Consider the following 19,782-nt stretch of genomic DNA (forward strand, 5'->3'; position numbering starts at 1 on the left):
TCTTTTTGCATTGGGACGGCAAGGTGTTCTTTTTGTTTCATGGGCTTATATTTCCAGCTTCTTCCTCAGGTTTGAGGACTTCTCAGCTATTATTTCTTTAAATACACTCTCTACTCCCCCCTCCCTGTCTTCCTTCTGGGATACCCATTATTCTTATGTTGACTTTTTTAATGGAGTCAGATAGTTCTTATAAGGTTATCTTGCTGTTTTAAAATCTTAGTTCTCTCTTCTACCAGAGTTATTTCTATATTCTCGAGCTTACTAATTCTCTCTTCCATATGATCTGCTCTATTTCCAATGCATTCTATTTTTTATTTCATTACTGAATTCTTCAGCTCCAGAATTTCTGTTTGGTTCTTCTTAAGAATTTTAATGTCTTTAGTAAAGTATTCCTTCTGTTCTTTCATTTTATTCCTGACGTCGTTGTATTACCTTTCTGAGTTTTCTTGTAGTTTATTGAATTTCTTCATAACAGCTCTTTAAATTTCTTAATCAGTTAGATAACAATATCCATATCTTTGAGTTCATTTGCTGAAAAATTGTCATTTTCTTTTTGTGATACTGTGTTACTGTGATTTTCATGGTGTTTGATGAGAAGTAACTTTGCCACCACATTTGTTCCCTAACTTTCTCATTTTAAGCAATGTTTTGTTTACTTTGATTCTAACAGTTCCAACAGGTTGATAGTTAGGAATCTTCCTTTTGTTTTCCAGAAGGTGGCGCGATAGCACAAGTTTTGATTTCTCTCATGGGCACTGACTGGCCACTAGAGTTAGGAGCCAGTACTTAAAAAAAGAAGAAGAAGAAAGAAAGAAAGAAAGAAAGAAAAAAAAGCAGCAAAGTGTGGCAGTGGTGGGATGGGAGATGTATACTTAGCACTTGGCATTCTGGGTGCCCACAGTCCTGAAGGGGAATCCTCGTGTTGGGGGAAGGAGTATGTCCCAGATAATGTGTGTTGTCCTCTGGCCTCATGGGGCAGACAACAGGAGATAGTTTTCTTCACTTCTTTTTGCCTACTTCTCTTTCCTTTCCCTCCCCCAAGTCACTGTCATCTCTCCTCAGAGAGAATAACTGGTCCCTCCAGTGGCAGCCCGCACATGATGAGGCACACCTCTCCCCTCAACACACGTGCACGCGCACGTGCACACACACACACACACACACACACTCACCAACTTCAACTTCCACCTCCTGTGCCCGAAACAGTTGGGCTAGCTCGCTGCCAGAGGGCTGCCATGGGTTTCACTGCCCCACTACCTTTTATGGAGTTTCTTGCTCCACTACCTTTTCCACAGTCTAATCCACCTGCACAGATGGATGGATCTCTCAGGTGTCCTGGTTTGCTGTACACATGTGTTTGTTTTATTTGTTTGTTTGTGTTGTTTCTTGTTGTTGTTGTTATGGATAACTGATTAGTTGTAAATCAAAGGGGAGGGAAAAGAGGAACAACTCACACTACCACAGTGCTGATGTCATTCTCCCTCTCTGAGCATCTTTAGAATAATTATTTTGAAGACTTTGTCAGGCAATTAATGTGTCTCCATTTCTTCAGGGTCAGTTACTAGGAGTTTATTGTGTTCCTTTGATTGTGTCATGATTCCCTGATTCTTTGTGATATCTGTAGCCTTGTGTAGGTACAAGATAAGTAAGTACCTTGTGTATTTGAAGATGCTTCCAGAATTTATGGACTGACTGTGGTTAAGAAGGACTTTCATTTGTGGGTAGGGACATGCTGGAACATGCTATGATTCTAGTGTTAGTGGTGCCAGCTGTCAAGTACAGGGACATGTAGTGACTCTGGATCTGGGGAGGCATGATGGCTCTGGCTCAGGCTGCTGAGGTCCACAGTATTGATTGCTTAGTGTTGTGGGATGCCTGTAGTGGCTACAAGGTCTATTGGGACCTTCACTAGCACCTCCAGGTCCAATGGTTAAGGACAAGAGCAGGCAGTGCTAGTGGCTGGAGATTGTGGTATGCACACGTGCAGCTACAGGAGGCAGCTGTAGGTACCTATATAGTGCCAGTGGCTTTTTGTAGATACACACATAGTGGTAGGGGCCAGGTCAGCAAAGAGGGCCAGGGCCAAACAACTGCAGGCACACTGGCAGCTATGAAAGTCCTGACTATTGGTGTGCACTGCTGTGGCTGCTGGGTCTTGCCATGAGCACACAGCATTGGAGGCTGGTGTTGAGAGTCAGACTGGGGGCATGCAGGGGTATGCAAGAGAAACTAGTTGCAGATGAGCCCCACGATATGGGGCAGTGACAGGGAAAAGGGTCAATTTACACTTCTGGGGTTGCAAGATCTTGCTATGCATGCACACACATCAGTGGAGGCTGATGACAGGCATCAGGCTGTCAACATGCCGGTGCACAGCTGGAGGGGCTAGTACTGAATGTGCACACATCAATGGTGCACAACTGTAGGGCCTAGGTTAGTGACTTGCACTAATGCAGCTGCAGAAGACTGAGCTGACTACCATTGTATGTCCTGGGCTCTGGCAAGGGTTGGGGGTCAGAGGAAGCTGGCAGGGTCTTAGATGTCTGATGTCTGTGACATAAATACCTGTGGGGTAAAAACTGGTAAAATCTGGAGGGAGTCCACCGTGGCTGTGCTGGCCATTGGTTTCTCCACCTCTGCCAGGAGTTCATTAAAAACTGCAGTTGCTCCTGATGCATGGCTGATTCTGATACTCTGCTTTCCCTCCATGGTCCTTGCTGTCTCTATACATCTCAGTGTTGCTGATCTCTGGGTATGGTAAAACTGAAGTGGATCCTTCATTTCACCAAAAAGCTGGAGAAGCTGATTGTTCACTCCACTTTCCCTCTCTCAGCAAGGGGAACTGTTTCCAGCTCCCTCCTGGTGCTGAACAATGAAAGCCTGGGGGATGGGATGATACAGACAAAATGAAGCTATTTTCCTTTCTGTTTTGTGCTCTTATTCACCCATTTTCTGCTCCACTGTGTTGCTAAAGTTTCTTACATAGACTCCAGATCTTTCCCAGAACTGTTTTTGTTCATGAATAACTGTCTAACTGTTGATCTTTGTTGCGGGGATAGAAGCTGGGGTCTCCTACACCACCATTGTGGTGACATCATCCAGGCCTTACTTAAAAAATGCTTTTCAGTGGAAGAAAATCTATTCAGTTGAAGAAAATTTTATAAAGAAAAATAAACTGGTTGCTCAGAATACTTTGGATAGATTTTAAAAACCAGTTTGATGCATTCAAATTATGCACCTCCTACCTCCCACCCCCAACACACACCCTATTGAGAATGCTTGCCACTTTCTACCAAGTCCTACGAAAGAGATGAACTTGGCCCAAGAGGAGCCAGTCTAGAAGAGGTGAAAGAAAATGCAGCTTTGCCTGGAGAAGTGCTCTGCCTGCTGCCACCCTAAATTCTTGAAACTCACAGGATTTGGAACTTTAGAGAGGTTAAAAGCTAATTTCTATTATTGATGCAGAAAGTTATCTAAGGGCAAGAAAAGGACAGCTTTAGCAAGAGACAAGATTAGGGCCCCAGGCCTTTCTCATGCAATTTCCCTTAGAAATTCTCTACCAGGGAGAAGAGGAGAGGGAGAGTACAGAAAAAAGAAGTGATTAAATTTGGTGTCTCCCCACAGGAGGCTACTGACTGAAAGTGCCCTAAGGCAGTGGCTATGATTAGCTTAGAGCTAAGGGAAAAAAAATAGAGCATACAGGCCCTACAGGTTTAAAAAAAATGTTCAGACTTAAATTCTGTGTCAAAATAAGTCTTTGACTATGGTTAGTCATGCACGGGATTGACAAAGAAACCTCCTAAGTTGGTGGAAGCTCCAAAGAAATGCCAGGCCTGGCTGTCCAAAAGCCAGCGACTGACTCCTCAGCCCCAAAGGCAATCCCAGGACTCCTGAATCCATGTCAGTAGGAGATGGGCTACAAAATCTCTATAAGAATGGAATGTTATCCAGTGACCAAATAAGATGTGGCCATTGAGGATAAAGAGATTTTCCCAGAGAACAGAACAGGACTGACAAAAAGATGGTTCAACCACGAGCTTATTAATTCCAGGGTCCCTGTAGAGAGTCCTCCCCATTCCTGCCCAGTAGGATTCTGTGTGTGTGCTGTGTGTGTGTGCTGTGGACCACGGACAGCTCCGGGTTTCATATTTATATTGTAGTCCTCCTGCTGCTTCTCCACACATGGAAGGTAGACTAACCATGGTGGTGGGAGCCATACATGAACCTGACAGGGAGGGATAAAAATCACTCAAACTGAATCCAAGAACTGGATGAAATCTTGGGGGAAGGAATGACCCCTCCAAATAAAGAGATGCTCTATGGAAAGATAGGTATGCATATCAGAAACCTAGAGAGGTAAACTGTAGCAGATTATATTAGCCAGGATCCACTGCAAAAAAAAAACAAACTATTTTAAACAAAAGTACTGAACACATGGAATTAGAAACTTTTAAAATTTTAGGTAGAGTTGAAGAGTTAAGTTCCAGGCCAGACCTGCAAAAATAAGTCCCAGAACAGCTTTGCAGAACTAGCCACTGGCAGAGATGTTATTTCTGCCACCAGCAGGAGACCATCATTGGGACTATTGGCTTGAGGAGCACACACCAAGGATCAGATGGCTCTGCTATCACCACCACTGCTGACTTTAGAGCTCTGCCAAATCTCTGAAATGTTCATGTTCTACTGCAGGTCCACCGCTACCAAGGAAACTAGCAACTTGCCACCCAGAACAACAGAATGGCTTCCACCTCACTCACTTCTACCTCCCAACTCTTGTGTAAGTGCATCTGATTAGCAAAAACTAAATAATACAGGATCCCAGTTGGGAAAATTTGTTGTTACCTTTCTAGTCTCTATACAAAATGGTACACTGAAAGATGGGTGGAATGAATATTTAGAGAGCCAGTTTACCTTATCTACCATGCAGGTACTGTAGGTTGGCTTGCTTCACATTAATTCCCAGCCCCCTTCCCTTTTACCTTCCTCTATAATAAAGTCTGGAAAGACAAATGCTCTGTCAATTCCCAGTCTCTCTCATAAGTGAAGGTGCCCTTGTGAAACAGTTCTAGCCAGTAAGATGTAAACAGAAGTTTGCTAAGCAGATTGGGGAAACTATTGCTTTCCCCTTAAAGGAAACAAAACAGCTGATGAGGTTTTTTCCTTCCCTTTTCTTACTTCAAATGGGAATGTGATTCGTGGAGGTACGTCCATCTGTTGACTATAAAAATGAAAGCTAACAAACTAAGAATAATAGAGCAAAGAGAGAGAGAAAACCTGAGTCCTTGATTACACTGAGCAGCTATAAATGCCATGGATTATCTGCCTTAAATTTGATTCTTTATGAGAAAAATAAACCCCTATTTGTTCTATTTGTTTAAGCTTTAGTTAGGTTTTCAAACACTTGTAGCCAAATATCCCTTAAAAAAAAAAAGACTTTATTTATTTATCAGAGAGAGAGAGGGAGAGCACAAGCGCGTGGAGCAGGAGTGGGAGAAGCAGACTCCCTGCTGAGCAGGGAGCCCAACGCCCAGAACCGATCCCAGGACTCTGGGATCATGACCTGGGCCAAAGGCAGACGCTTAACCGACGGAGCCACACAGGTGTCCCACAGCCAAACATTCCTAAGTGATAAACACTTTTTTGTCATAGAGTGGTTATGAAATGACATGATATACTTTATGTATGTAATTTCCTTCACTGTATATATGCCACCTACCAGGAGTTAAAGCCCAGATTGAAAGAGTGTGATAGAAACACCAAGAAAGCTTTGGGGAATCCCAGTCAAGGAAACTATAGAGCTCTTAGAGTAGCCCCAAATTCAGGGAGTTCAGCAAGGATGCTAAGAACTCACTGTCTGGGTGGTAAAAGAGCCATGCTGGGGCAAGTGTGTAGGCAGATGGGCCTAAGAGGCACTGACAGAGTCTCATACTCCAGGGGGTTTCCAGAAGGCACAAAAAGCTACTGAGTTCCCAATGGAGGTGAAAAAGTGATAAGAGCCAGAGGACACAAAGAAGCTTAGATTGGGGTTCAAAAGGACCCCCAAGACAGGGCAGGTGAGGACCAGGTATACTTTCATTTTGACAAAGCCTGGTATAAACAATAAGATGGCCTTGCCCCATGCCAAGTTGTCTGAGGAACTCTCAGGGTAAGTTAGATTAAACACACACCTGGCAAGAAGTTGGGCAGCCTCTTATCTTCGAGTTGATTGAGTATTTACTACATGTTAGGCCAAACTGACTGCGTTAAAAAAAAAAAAAAAGGCAGTATTGAGCATTCTCTATCATCAAGAAAAATAAAAGTCAAAAAACTAAGTTGAATTCAGTTGTAGTACCTTGGTCTGTAAATTTTAAACTACTATAAAATTCTTTTTTTTTTTAAGACTTTATTTATTTATTTGAAAGAGAGAGAGAGTGCAGGAGCGGGGACAGAGGGAGAGGGAGAAGCAGACTCCCTGCTGGGCCTGACTAGGGATCTCGATCCCAGGACCCTGGGATCATGACCTGAGCCAAAGGCAGACACTTAACTGACTGAGCCATCAGGTACCCTTGTAATATTCTTTATAATATGTTTTTTAGATCATATAAGGAAATGCCCCTCTGTAGCTTTTCTTTTTAGAAATGATTTGACTCTTCTGCGTTTTTCATTCCATCTGTTAAACTCTGAATTACTCTATCAAATTTCCCAAAAGTTACTGGGGAAATTTTGATTACTATATATAAATCTATATTGTAATCGGTTGGGGGAATAAAACAAAAAATTTAATCTGTTATAAGTTGAAGTCAAAGAAAAAGTAAATATATAAAGTCAATCCCATTATTCTTTTTATCCATGAGGAGAAAACATTTGTTTCTCAGTTACTGGATTCAGACCAGTGGGGCCCTAGGACTCTGATATGGGTTTGGTTTCTGGAAACCAGGGCTGGCATTAGGAATAGGGCAGGGTTGATCTAAAGCTTTGGGGACATGAAACAAGTAGAAAAGCAAGAACAGTATTCATGGAAAAAGACCTGGGAATCCATAAAGCAGACTCAGTCTCACATCCAACAGGACCTGAGTAGAAAGGCAAAATCCACTGCAAAGGGAATGAGAAACGAAACAAGTTCATGAAGACAATTAGAAGGAAGTTTGGTGATTACCTGCAATGGTGAGCCTGAGTACCTGGCCTTTATGGAGCTTTCCCTATGTATGGGGAAATAGTTGTTACAGGAACCAAGTTTCTTGAGACAGGAAGGGAGGACTTTTCAAATAAGACTTCAATAGAAGTTACAGATAAATGGGGGGAAAATATTTTCTTCCTCGGAATTCTGATCTCTTCTCTGTTTCCATCCGTTCCATTCTGCCTGTCCCATTAACTTAAGTATCCACCTGATACTTTGATTTGTACCATTCCTAGCCTCCTTGATTTTGATTTTCTTTTGTCCCTGACCTCCTTTTGATCACCTCCTTTAGTCTGCAGCTCAAAGCCCAATTCTGTTTTCTCCCTGAGCCCAACCTGTATCCTTAGTATCCTGTGTCTCTTCCTTTGCCTTTTATTCCCTAAGTCCCCTTCACCATTAAGCAGCACATTTTTGTCGCCTTATACTGATTAAAAACTGAGGACATCTGGTTATATGCCCCCAAAGATTTGAAAAAAAAAAAAGGGTGTTCAAACAAAGGTTGTATGCAAATATTTGTACAGCATTGCTGATAAGAGCCAAAAAAGTGGAAACAACCCAAATGTCCATCAACTGAAGAATGAATAAATAAAATGTGGACTATATAGTCAAATCTCATTACTCAAGGTAATTATGTTGTGTAAAGTCACTATGAACATTGAATTAGTGAATATTGAACTACTGCTCCTAGAGGAAATACAGGGTTAGTTTTCTATGAGCCTCTGGTTACAACATTTTCATCAACTATTTAATGTATAACCTTGTCTTAAGTGTGTTTCTGTTTAAAGACTGTTTGATAGAGGTGCTTAGGGTGCTTAGGGTGGCTTAGTCAGTTAAGCATCTGCCTTCAGCTCAGGTCATGATCCCAGGGTCCTGGGATCGAGTCCCCTATCCGGCTTCTTGCTCGGCAAGGAGCCTGCTTCTCCCTCTTCCTGCCACTCCCCTTGCTTGTGCTTTCGTTCTCTCTCTCTCTGACAAATAAATAAAATACAAAAAAAAATTTTTTTTTGAAGAAAACATCTTGTTACATGAAAGAAGCCAGACAGAATTGTAGGATTCCATTTATATGAAATATCCAGAATAAGTAAATCCATAAAGACAGAAATCAGATTAGTGGTTGCCTTGGGCTGGGGAAGGAATGAGAAATGTAAGTTAAGTGCTTAGTGGGTACAAGGTTTCCTTTAGGAGTGATGAAAATGTTCTGAAACTAAGTAGGTGGTGATGGTTGCACAACACTGAGAATGTACTAAATGTCACTGAACTGTACAGGTTAAAATACTAGATTTTATGTTATGTTTATTTTACCACAATTTTAAAAATTAGAAAATCTTAGATTCTCAAGGAAATAAAAATAAGCCTTCTCATTTAGAAGGCTATGTTGGGTAGACTTCTTTAAACAAGAGAAAATACTATGATTTTCATGTTTTCTATGCCAAATAATACTATGCCAGCATCCTCAAATATATGTTCATTGTGTGCATGCTCTAATTTATATAGAAATTATAAGCTCATGAAAGTAATGCTTTTCAGAAAACAAAAGAAAACTGTGAGGGCATAGCTTCATAGTGACCCCAGTTTTTTCTTTGTATGTCCAAGGCAACCTGTACAAGTATTGGGCTTTTCGTGGATCTAATGATGAAGTCTAGAATCTGCAGGATTGGCTGGACAAACAAGGTTCCCAACATATCTCCAAATAGGTTTCTTCCCTTCAATGGGTCAGTTGAAGGTCAAGGCCATCAGGAAGAAATGGACAGCAATTATTCCAAGTCTTGTTAAGTTGGACCCCCATAATGTAGAGATTGAATAAACTGATGTTGCAGTTGACTCCTTTCTAATGGAATCTGAAGAGTAAAACCCAAGCTTTCAACTGGAAAAAATGGTTATCCCACCTCCTCACAGAGATAGACTGAGGGAATACCCACAGATAATAAAGCCAGAACTGCTCTATTCGAGCATGGGAACCTTGAACATGAAGCTTTTACATCACACCAGAGCACAATGATGATTGTCTAAGTACAATTGAACAAGCGTTGGCTTAAGGCATTGCATTATAGATGCGTAGTGAGAATGAGGATTTCCTGTTCTTGCTAGTGCTTGGAGATTATGTTAGCTTGGGAAACAGGTGCCAAGCTGGAATTAAATATATGAAGATTTTATCAGGAAGGACCATCTGTGAAAGAAAATGAGGAGGAAGCCTGGCAAGGCTAGGGGAGTTATCAGTTCATGAAACAAGTCTGACCCCAGGAGGAGAGAGGGAAGAAGAGATGGGTGAAAGTGTCTCAGATTGCCATAGTGTAAGAAAGGTTCAGGAGTCCCTAAGCCAAAGTAGTCATCAGAAGTTTCCTGTGTCTCCTAGAAGTGGGCCTGCCTTTACTATCTCTGCTGCACTCTGTCATTGACTGGGAGCAGCCCATGGGAAGCATGGCCTTGGAATAAATGTGATGATGGATTTCAGAGCATGGGAACTCTCCATCAGTTATACCCCTGGTAGTTGAGGGCCTGGTGGGCATTCTCACGGCAGCCACACAGGTGAGACAGGCACATGCCAGCAGAAGGAAGAGGATCTTAACTGCCCTCCTGGTCCCTCTGAGGACTACTCTAGTCTGTCTAACAATCTCAAGGCTGGGCCTGGGTGAGGACAGAATTAAAAGTCCTACCTAGAGATACAGATGTAGTGAGAAGAAGGGCCATCTGTACCCCAATGTTTATAGCAGCAATGGCCACGGTTGCCAAACTGTGGAAAGAACCATGATGCCCTTCAACGGACAAATGGATAAGGAAGATATGGTCCATATACACTATGGAGTATTATGCCTCCATCAGAAAGGATGAATACCCAACTTTTGTAGCAACATGGACGGGACTGGAAGAGATTATGCTGAATGAAATAAGTCAAGCAGAGTCAATTATCATATGGTTTCACTTATCTGTGGAGCATAACAAATAGCATGGAGGACATGGGGAGTTAGGAGAAGGGAGGTGGGGGAAATTGGAAGGGGAGGTGAACAATGAGAAACTATGGACTCTGAAAAACAAGCTGAAGGGTTTGAAGAGTTGGGGGGGTGAGAGGTTGGGGGAACCAGGTGGTGGGTATTAGAGAGGGCATGGATTGCATGGAGCACTGGGTGCGGTACAAAAACAATGAATACTGTTATGCTGAAAATAAAATAAAAAATGATTAAAAAAATAAAATAAAGTGCCACAGTAAAAAAAAAAGTCCTACCTAGTTTTGCAGTAGGCCTCACCTTTTTCACTCCCTTCTCTGCACAATACTTTATGCATTTATTAACTGATTAACCCTGCCTGTTAATTAGTTCCTCAAGAGCAATAACATTTTAGCCTTTCTTTCCCCCTCTCTCCTGTTCTCTAGTCCTCTTCCCCCTCTTTTTCCTACTTCTTACACAACTCTCTCTCATTTCACGCTTTTACCTTAGATGTACCCACATTACCCCAGGTAATAAGAGGTTGCTGACTCTTGTTATTTATAATGTTAACTCAGTCCAAAGGTGAGTGTGATTAATAACCTCAGGTGCCATTTTTGACCAGAGCCCAGACTTTGACGTAGGTTGATAAAGGGCAGGTTGGAACATGGTCTCCAGCAACTATAGGCTCCCATCACTTATGTTCTCCATCTTACTTTCTCTTTTATTCTCTTATTTCTCTTGTATTTATTTCTTTTTTTACCCCATGTCCCCTCCATGTCCTTACCCCTATACACACTCAGCCTTGGGCATTTACATTCCTGTAATTTCCCTGCTGCATTGTGATTTTGCTGCCTCTGTCGCTTCTCGCATGGAATCAGACCTGGCATTCAAGGGGCCAGGAGGGAAAAACCCAGAAGCCACCTTTCCCGGTATACTTGGTCCTAGAACTTACAGCTCCCCACACTAGATCACAGGATCCCACCTTCCCTAGGTCCTAACTATGCATGTTCCATGTAAATTCTCCATGTTGGGCAGGCATTGGGTTGGGAGAAAGAAGGAAAGGGGCCATGTGACATGTTGGGTGTGCTGGGTATCTGCAGCAGACCTGAGAGTGAAGATGGATAATATAAAAGCCTTAAAGAATTTCTAGGGCTCAAGATTCATAAAATTGCATCAAGTTTGGGCTTTTGAAAAACTACATTCCTGTGAGTGGTAACACATGTTACCACCTGTGTGGGTGTGCTCCTGCTCTATGAACATGCTCACTTAGCACCATTAAAGAGTGTTCTCAGTGACTGAGTATCGGAGCAATGGGAACCTTAGAGTATCAGAACTTTAGTACCCATTTGTTATTTTTATCAATGATACCTAGCGATTATTATATTCATGTCATTAGTTTATTTCATTGAATCTCATGGTAATCCTAAGCAGTAGGCACCATTAGTATTCCCTCCTTGTAGTTGAGGCACATGTTGCTTACAGAAAATTAAAAACTTCCCTGAATTCACACAGCTGGCCAGTAGTAGACCAGCATTCAAACTAGGGGCTCCATGTAATGTTGTGCATGCTGTGCACTAGATAAACTCCTGGGATAGTTATTCACAGAGACTATGATGGATTCAGTGGAGTTGTACAGCGCAGAATCCTGATGAACCCAGAGGGCTTAAGCACACCACTGGGCCTCTGAATTAAATGTATGTAACAAGAATGTACGTACTTTAAAGAATGTATTCTTTAAGTTAAAAATTAAACATCGAGGAAGACTCAGATTGCTTAAATTGCATTTAAATGGATATTCATTGTTGTGTTGTGTTTAGACTTTTATTACTTTGTGCTGTACAGGCTTCAGCTACTGTTTGTTTCCTGCCAGATTTCATAGTTTTATCTTCTGGAGTTCCAAAGGGAAGACATAGAGTTCAAAAAGCCAGTATCAAATCTTTCCCCCTAATATTTTTTCTGGATGTGGCTTGGGACACTGTTACACTACTTCATACCAGAAAAGAACAAATATGTTGCCAACTTATGTACCCTGGAGAGGCTTACCTAACAACTGCCAAGTTTTGAGCTTTTTAGATCACTGGGATCTGCCTGAAATGATGCCAGCAGCAATTTCAAATGTCTGTTCTTTCCCTCCTGGAAAGGAGAGTTAATAGAGAGCAATTAGTGCCCTTAAAATTACACCAGCACTAATTTATGAGTGATACACCGAAATCAGCTTTAGATCTAACTCCAGCCTATTAGAATCTTCCACAACATAAGTAAAGATAGAAGCCTCAGAATAAGACAGGAGTGTACGGAAAGGAGGAGGTAGGAAAGGAAGAAAGAGCCCAAACCCCTCAGTTTTCCTGGAAAGATTGTGGGGATCATAAGGTGTGTGACAAATCTACCATTCCATCCCCACCACATCTGTGGATTGTCAGCAGGGGAGGGAAACACAGATACTGGTCTTGATCCTGAGTCCTGCCAATGAATGTATATTTACATTACACATAAAAAGTGTTAATTACACAGATTTTTAAATCGATGCCCTAAAGGTGCACATCTGGATTATCTTCTGGTATAGACAGCTGTTCTCCTGGGGTGGCAATAGAGAACTTTGAATGGTTTTGAGTTGTGCTAAAGTCAAATCCAGAAAAACCCGAACAATTTGAGCTAAAGCTTTTCTGTTGGCTCTTTTACAAAAGGATTGGCTTCTTTTGGTGGAGAAATTATTTTTGTGTTAAAACTTTTTAATTTTTTTTTTTTTTTTTCATTTTCTTAGGGACATTGTACGTGGAATTTTGAGGCTGGGGAATGGTGGGAGAGAGGATGCAGGAGCCACTACCCCAGAGTTCCAGGGAGAAATGACCAGAGACAGCCAGCAACTCCCTGCAGAAGTCAGGGGTTGGGGAGAGAGGCATAGATTTTAGGAACAGAGATGCCCATCTGATGTCTCAATTTGTGTCCTGTTCTACCTCATAATGGCCACCTATCCGTGCTTCTCTTTTCACCGAACCACTTTTAAAAGCTTTCGTTAATCATCTCAATTTATTTGCTGACTTTGGTGAGCACTCACTGTCTTAGGGAGAATCTGGGCTTTAAAACAAAGAGAACCAGAGAGAGGGTCCAGCGTCCTGGAAAAGCAGTAATCAGGTAGAGAAAAGAAGGGATTAGGACAGAGTCCTGAGAGTGTGAACACTGTCCTCGGAGGCCTAAGAAACATGCAAAAAGCATTGGGATTTCTAGCTGTGCAGCAGGGGGCTTGAGTTTCTTTGCTTGAATATTAAAGTAGGGAAGCTTGGAAAACTTGAAGACCTCTTGATTTCATTAGTGGGAACCCAAAGAGGGTAGTGAAATATTAGCTGAAGCTCTTCTTTCTGGGTTAGAAAGGGACCTTGTCCTTACGCATTTCCCCTCTACCTCCTCATTCTCCCCAATACCCTGCAAAAAACATCCAAGGAGGAAAAATGGGTTTAATACAACTCTGGAAAAAATGTGAAAGAGAGGGGGCCTCTGAGTGGCTCAGTGGGTTGAGCATATGCCTTTGGCTCAGGTCATGATCTCAGAGTCCTGGGATCGAGCCCCGCAGCATCGGGCTATCTGCTCAGCAGGGAACCTGCTTCCCTCTCTCTCTCTGCCTGCCTCTCTGCCTACTGTGATCTCTCTCTCTGTCAAATAAATAAATAAAATGTTTAAAAAAAAATGAAAGAGAGGAAGAGAAAGAGAAAACAAGGAAAACACCAGAAAGTTTCTGAACTGCTTCTGGATGTACATAATCTACCTGCCCCTTGAAAAGTGGTCAATTATTATTGTTAAAATGTTAAAAAAAAATCATAATTTCAGTATTCCATCTACTGAGCCAGAAGTCACTGGATTATTTGCCAGGCTTTTCCAATCCCTTTGCATGCAATATGAAGTGATTGCCTCGCCCTAAAACCTCTGCCAGCTTTGTCCTGCCCTAGAGGGCAAGTCAATTGCCAGTCTTACCCTTTGTGAATAAATGGGTGTGTGAATGTTATTGACCAAATTCTGAGATAAAACAATGGCAGTGAGAGACCACTCCCCCAAAACCAGAAGGGTAAGTTTGCTCAGGAGCCCACACATTTTAACAACCCTATTGAGGTGTAATTAACATACAGTAAGCTGCATTTATTTAAAGTATACATTGTTAAGTTTTAACAAATGGAGCCCCTCCACCCCCAAATCACCTCTATAATCAAGACAGGGGCCCATCCCTCTACTAAACATGAATGGATGCTTTCTGGAGATGTTTCTTTTTGAGTCAAGTATCTCCTCAAAGGAAATAAACTTACTAAAGTGTTTTAACAGAAAACATCTGTATTGTGATTCAGCCCCCTTTTCTGTGGTTCTGTTGCGCTCTGTCAGTGGGAGATCTGACGGGATTCCGATGTTGCTTTCCTTGATTCTCCAGCAAAGAATGTCTGTGGAACGTGGAGAGTGTGGATATCTTTGTGTGGGGTAGGAGTCATGCTAAGGTTGCAACATGCTCAGTGTGGACTCTCACAATGTTAAGCAGATGAAAGCGAGGTAATAGAAATGGGAGGAAGTGGAAAATGCCCAGCACTGAGCCTCTAGGCTGTAGCAGGAACTTCAAAAGGCCCAGGCGGCCAGGTGGTCACACTTGGCGAGAATCAGGCATCAGCACACAGGGCTAAACTATTTCCATTCTGAAAGGGGGGACACAAAACTCAGTCCTGTGGGATCATGCAAGAAATGAATTCACTGAAACAGTGGGGAAGTTTGAAAAGGAATAAAGCATTTCTTTCAAACTGGAGTTTTAAACATACATAGGAAACCAATTCCATGTTTCCAGTCACACATCTTTGCTTTCAGAGCTTCTCTATTTCTGAAATACAGCAACTGGCCTTAGCAAAGAGAAATGAAAACACAGCAGGCACTGAAATCAGCCTTCTAAATCCTAACTCCTTCCTGCTGTACAGCTCAAAAACTCTATTTGAATTTACAGTTATTTGAGCTTTTGCATTTTAGAAGGGTATCTCCAGACAGAGGAAAGAAAGGCATTTCATTTTCAAGGAATGAAAGTGTTTGAAGTGTTCTATTACTCATTTGAATAGCATTAACATTCAGGAGGGATTTATATAAAGGTCCTTAGTATCTAAAATTATGTCTTCGTTTTGGAACATAGAAGCTTCCGTGTAAATGTCCTACCCTGGATTTCTTAGAGTGACAATCACTATGGCAAGCCCATCACATGTTATGCAGATGTCTGCCCAAAACAAGTTGACTTTAAATTACAATTTTTAAAGATTTGGCTTGACACATAGGCAATAACACCACCAAACCATAAAATTTCCATTCATACCATTGGGTCCTTGGTAAAGGGAACTGCCTCCCTGTATGGAGGGGGCTATACCCTTCCTATCACGTCAGACTTATGTAAAGAGTTGTCTGTGTATACTTCCTCTGCATCCTTTCCTAAGCCCCTATCCTATTTCTTTATATTCTATGTCTGCCAGTAGCATGCTACTTAATTGTTCTCACCAAATCATCATAACCTCCCAGTTGCCAAATAACAATAATTTATTTGTAGTCTTCATCCTTCTTTAGCTTTTAGCAGCATTTGTGCAGTTTGCCACTGTTATGAGTTGAATTGTGTCCCCCTCCCAAAATGTATATGTTGAAATTTTAGCCCCCAGTATCTTACCATGTGATCCTATTTGGAAGTGGGGCCAATGATGTAATTAGTTTAAATGGGATCATACTGGAGTAGTGTGGGCCCCTAATTCAATATGACTGGTGTTGTTCTAAAAAGGGAAAATTTGGAAACAGACATATAAAGAGGGAAGACTGTATGAATGATACAGAGAGAATGCCCTGTGTGGCAGAGATTGGGGTGATCTATCTACAAGCCAAGGAATGCCAAAGATTGCCAACAAAGTACTGGAAGGTCTAAGAAAGGCGCATGGAACAGATTGTTCCTCACAACCCCAGATGGAATGATCACCGCCAATACCATCTCAGACTTCTAACCTCCAGAAGTGAGGCAATAAATTGTTGAAGCTACAGTTTGTGGTACCAGTTTGTGTTGTAGCCCTCGGAAGCCAATATAACCACCAGCCCTTGAAATCTTCTTATTCCAGGGCACTCTCCTTGAGGTTCTTCCATCTCTCTGATCATTTATTTCTTCTCAATCTATTTCACTTCCTCTATCTCCTCCCTAAATGTCTGTGTTTCCTAGAATTCCATCTTCATCCTCCTCTCCATGGAGAGGCAGTATAGTAAAAACACAAGTTCTGGAGTCAGCTCTCCTTACTGGGTGACCTTGGGTATGTGTGTGATCACCCCATGGGCAAACCAGTACTCCTACTTTAGAGAGTTGTCCAAAGCAGTAATTTGTTTCATATATATTAAGTGCTGAACATGTAAGCCCTCTATAAACATTTGTTATAACTATTATCTTTTCTCCTTCCACATCTCCTCTTTCATAATCTCAGTTTCTATTTTTGTAGTGGATATATCTTAATTCCTTTTAGCCAGACTGCACATTTAATCTTCTTACTATAAACAATCCTGCCTCCTACTATATAGGCCTTATTGAGAGTCACAGTCCTAGCTCTCTTGCACCTAGGACATGGGAATTTTAATTATACCAACACCTGACTGAGTTGAGAGCCAGTAAAGAAAGAAGGAGCCTCTCATGGATCCCTCCTGGTAAAGGTGGACACAGATCTCCGGGATCCTGAGGCAGCTGGGGCAGAGGCTGGTGAGAGTGTTTAATGGCACATGTTGGCAGTGTTGGTGGTACCAGATGCAGAGGCAAGGTCCAGCCCTGCAATGTGATTTGGAGAGTATTTCTCATCATAAGTCTCTAAGCGTGGTATCTCATCTTTCTGGAAATTCTGTGAGCTACCTACTATCTCTAATAAATTATTTTCCTGTTTAAACTAACCAGGGTTGGTTTCTATTGTTTGTAACCAAGAACACTGATAGATAAAATTTTGGTTGCAATGATCACATATATTGATGATTTCCAACCCTTAATCTTCAGCTTCTACTTCTCACTTCTCCAACTGTATATTCTAAAAGCAACCTTGAGACAAACATGTGCATACCCAAGTGTAATAATTCAATGATCTCAAATTTCTGGAAACCTTACTTTATCTTTTAATGGGATTACCAGGTGCTCAGATGATCTTCAGTACACCTTGGGTTAGGTATGGTGTGGGTGTTGATATAGGGGCAAATGCCCTACCAACTTCTCAAACTAGGAAGAAAATAAAGGTTTCTGTTGAAAATATGGGGGGAAAGAAAAGATGAATGCATGAAGTCAACATCAGTTAACAAATTAAAATATTCCAGGGGCATCTGGCTGGCTCAATCAGTAGAGTATGTGACTCTTGATCTTGGGATTGTGAATTTGAGCCCCACATTAGGAGCAGAGTCCACTTAAAAAAAGAGAGTATACCTGCAATTAATGTTACATTGTATGTTAAGTAACTGGAACTTAAATAAAAGCTAAAAAGAAAAGGAAGGAAAACTAAAAATGAAAAAACCCACCACATTCCAGTTCTAGTTGTTCCATAATAGCAGAAGAGTTACAAATATTTTTTTTTACCAGAATATAAGGTAAAAGCCCATCATTACAACATTCAATTAATCTGTAATCCCCCTCCAACTGTTTTAGTCTCACATCAACCAATTTAGAAATTTGAATCACTCTGGATTCTAACCAAGTCTTATAAATCCCACCTTCAAAAATCTTAAAACCACCTACGTTTACCCCTTAATCTTTTCTCCATTTCTTTTGGTTTTTCTGTTGGTTTAATCATCTCTCGTTTGTAATATGCAGTTGCCACTTTATGGAAGATTGTGTTTGTATTTCTTTTTATTGCCTATCCCTCAATCTCCACCAGTCTGGGAGCCAACCTACACCAGTGTTCACTACTGCTCTTTTCTCTTACTTTCTCTTCCAGGGATCTATATCTAGTCTTAAGATAGGGAAGGAGAACATTGTGTAATTTGAGTACATTGTGTAACTTGTTTTATAAGGTAATGTAGTTTCCAAATATTTGTTTCAAGTCTGGACCAGAGTTTATGAAGAACTTGGCATAGTTTTCTCTAATTCCTTTATAATAAGCACCCCCCCCAATAGTGATCCCATGCATAGCTACCAAAGTTGGGTGGGGAAAGGAGAGAGAGCTACCAAAGTTGGGTGAGGAAAGGAGAGAAAGGGAACATATCATTTAATTGTTAAAAATATTATCTCACTACATATAAGATGCTCTCCATCTGCAGAAATTATATGTGTGAAAGAATCCCAGGAAAGCAGCCAACAGATTGTTGAGAAAATGACCAAATGGAAGCACGTATGACATGGAGTAGTCAGTGGAGTGTTCACCTTAAGGGATATAGAGGCCAGTGAGCCTTTTGCCTCTCAACAACAGCATTTGCAGGGGAAAGTTTTAGAGACATTTGGAGAAGGGAAGATAGTACTGGTTTTGGACTTATGAAAGGAGCTAACATGTATTGGGATCTACTGTTAAGATTCAATTCTCCATGAATATTTTCACATTTCTACACTACCTGGGCCTTCCAAACAAAGAGCACTACCAAACTTCATTAAAGGATGATTTAATGGCAACATACCTAGGAAATTAGAGAGAGAGTATTGCTCTGGAGAGATTTAGTGATTTATTTTCACTGGAGCCCTTTGCTCCTCCCTCCTTGAAACATTTGCTTACATTCCAGAGTAAAGAAAAGGTAAGTATCTGTTCATCTCTTGATAAGAGAACAGGCAGATATGCCAGAAGCCTTACATAAGCTTCAAGTGTAATAATTTGGAGGTTCTTCTGTGGAGCAACCCTGTTGCACATGCATTGTAGCATCAGGCTCATGTTGACCCATGGGGCTTGGCACTTGGGGAACCAGTACCAAAGTGCTCTGTGAATAATAAAGCCGTCGGTTCTCTGAATCCAGAGATCTCATGTTTCTTGTCAGAACATGAATGAATACACATGTGTGTGTATGCATAAACGCACACACACACACACACACACACACACACAGACCATGTGGCAAAACTAACACTAATTAAATGATCAAAAAAATTAAGTGGTATGAAGTATTCTTATCACTTCACAGATGGGAAAACTAAAGTTCAGTGAAGTAACTATTTTCCTCAGGTCAGTATGATAGGTGACAGAGCTGGGTTTCAAATACAGCTGTTCAAAACTAAAGTATGTACTCTTTGTGTTCTAATACTTCCTACTCTGCTATTGACTTGTGCCACAGAGGAAAAGTCATTTTTCACTTTCTTCACATTTAATGTGAATGGATTAGATTATATGACCACTAAGCTCCATTACGATTCCATGATTTTAAGATTCTGTACTTCCCCTCTTGCCTTGTTTCCAAGTTATCCTTAAAGGTACCCTCCTCTCTTGCTTACTGTTCTATTTTGAATCCCTATGCACAACACACACATCCGTATCTTTAAATCTTAGTCTAGGTGTTTTTTTCCACTTGGAAATTCTCCTTACCACCTTCCATTTGTCAACAAGGTACCTAAAATCATTAACAGAATCTTGGTGATACCTCTCCCACAGCACCCATTGTTTGCAATATTCATTTGCCCCATACTGTATTTGGCCTCTATTACTTCACCGACCATTTTGTTTGTTTCACAGATACTTCAAAATAAAACAGTAGTGTGTAGCTATTCACTTTCATGGCATCTTGCATCTA

At 41.3% G+C, this 19,782-nt stretch overlaps 1 long non-coding RNA gene across 1 annotated transcript in view; it reads left to right on the forward strand.

Moving 5' to 3' along the window:
- LOC125109474 (uncharacterized) overlaps positions 1 to 19,782 on the forward strand; it is a 217,648-nt gene that overhangs the window by 184,673 nt on the left and 13,193 nt on the right. The window contains exon 5 of the long non-coding RNA XR_007130242.1: positions 4,690 to 4,777. This is a non-coding gene — a long non-coding RNA (uncharacterized LOC125109474). The remainder of the gene's footprint in view (positions 1 to 4,689; positions 4,778 to 19,782) is intronic.

This window comes from Lutra lutra, chromosome 9 (genome assembly GCF_902655055.1).
Source record: "Lutra lutra chromosome 9, mLutLut1.2, whole genome shotgun sequence".
In the NCBI taxonomy this organism is placed as follows: domain Eukaryota; kingdom Metazoa; phylum Chordata; class Mammalia; order Carnivora; family Mustelidae; genus Lutra; species Lutra lutra.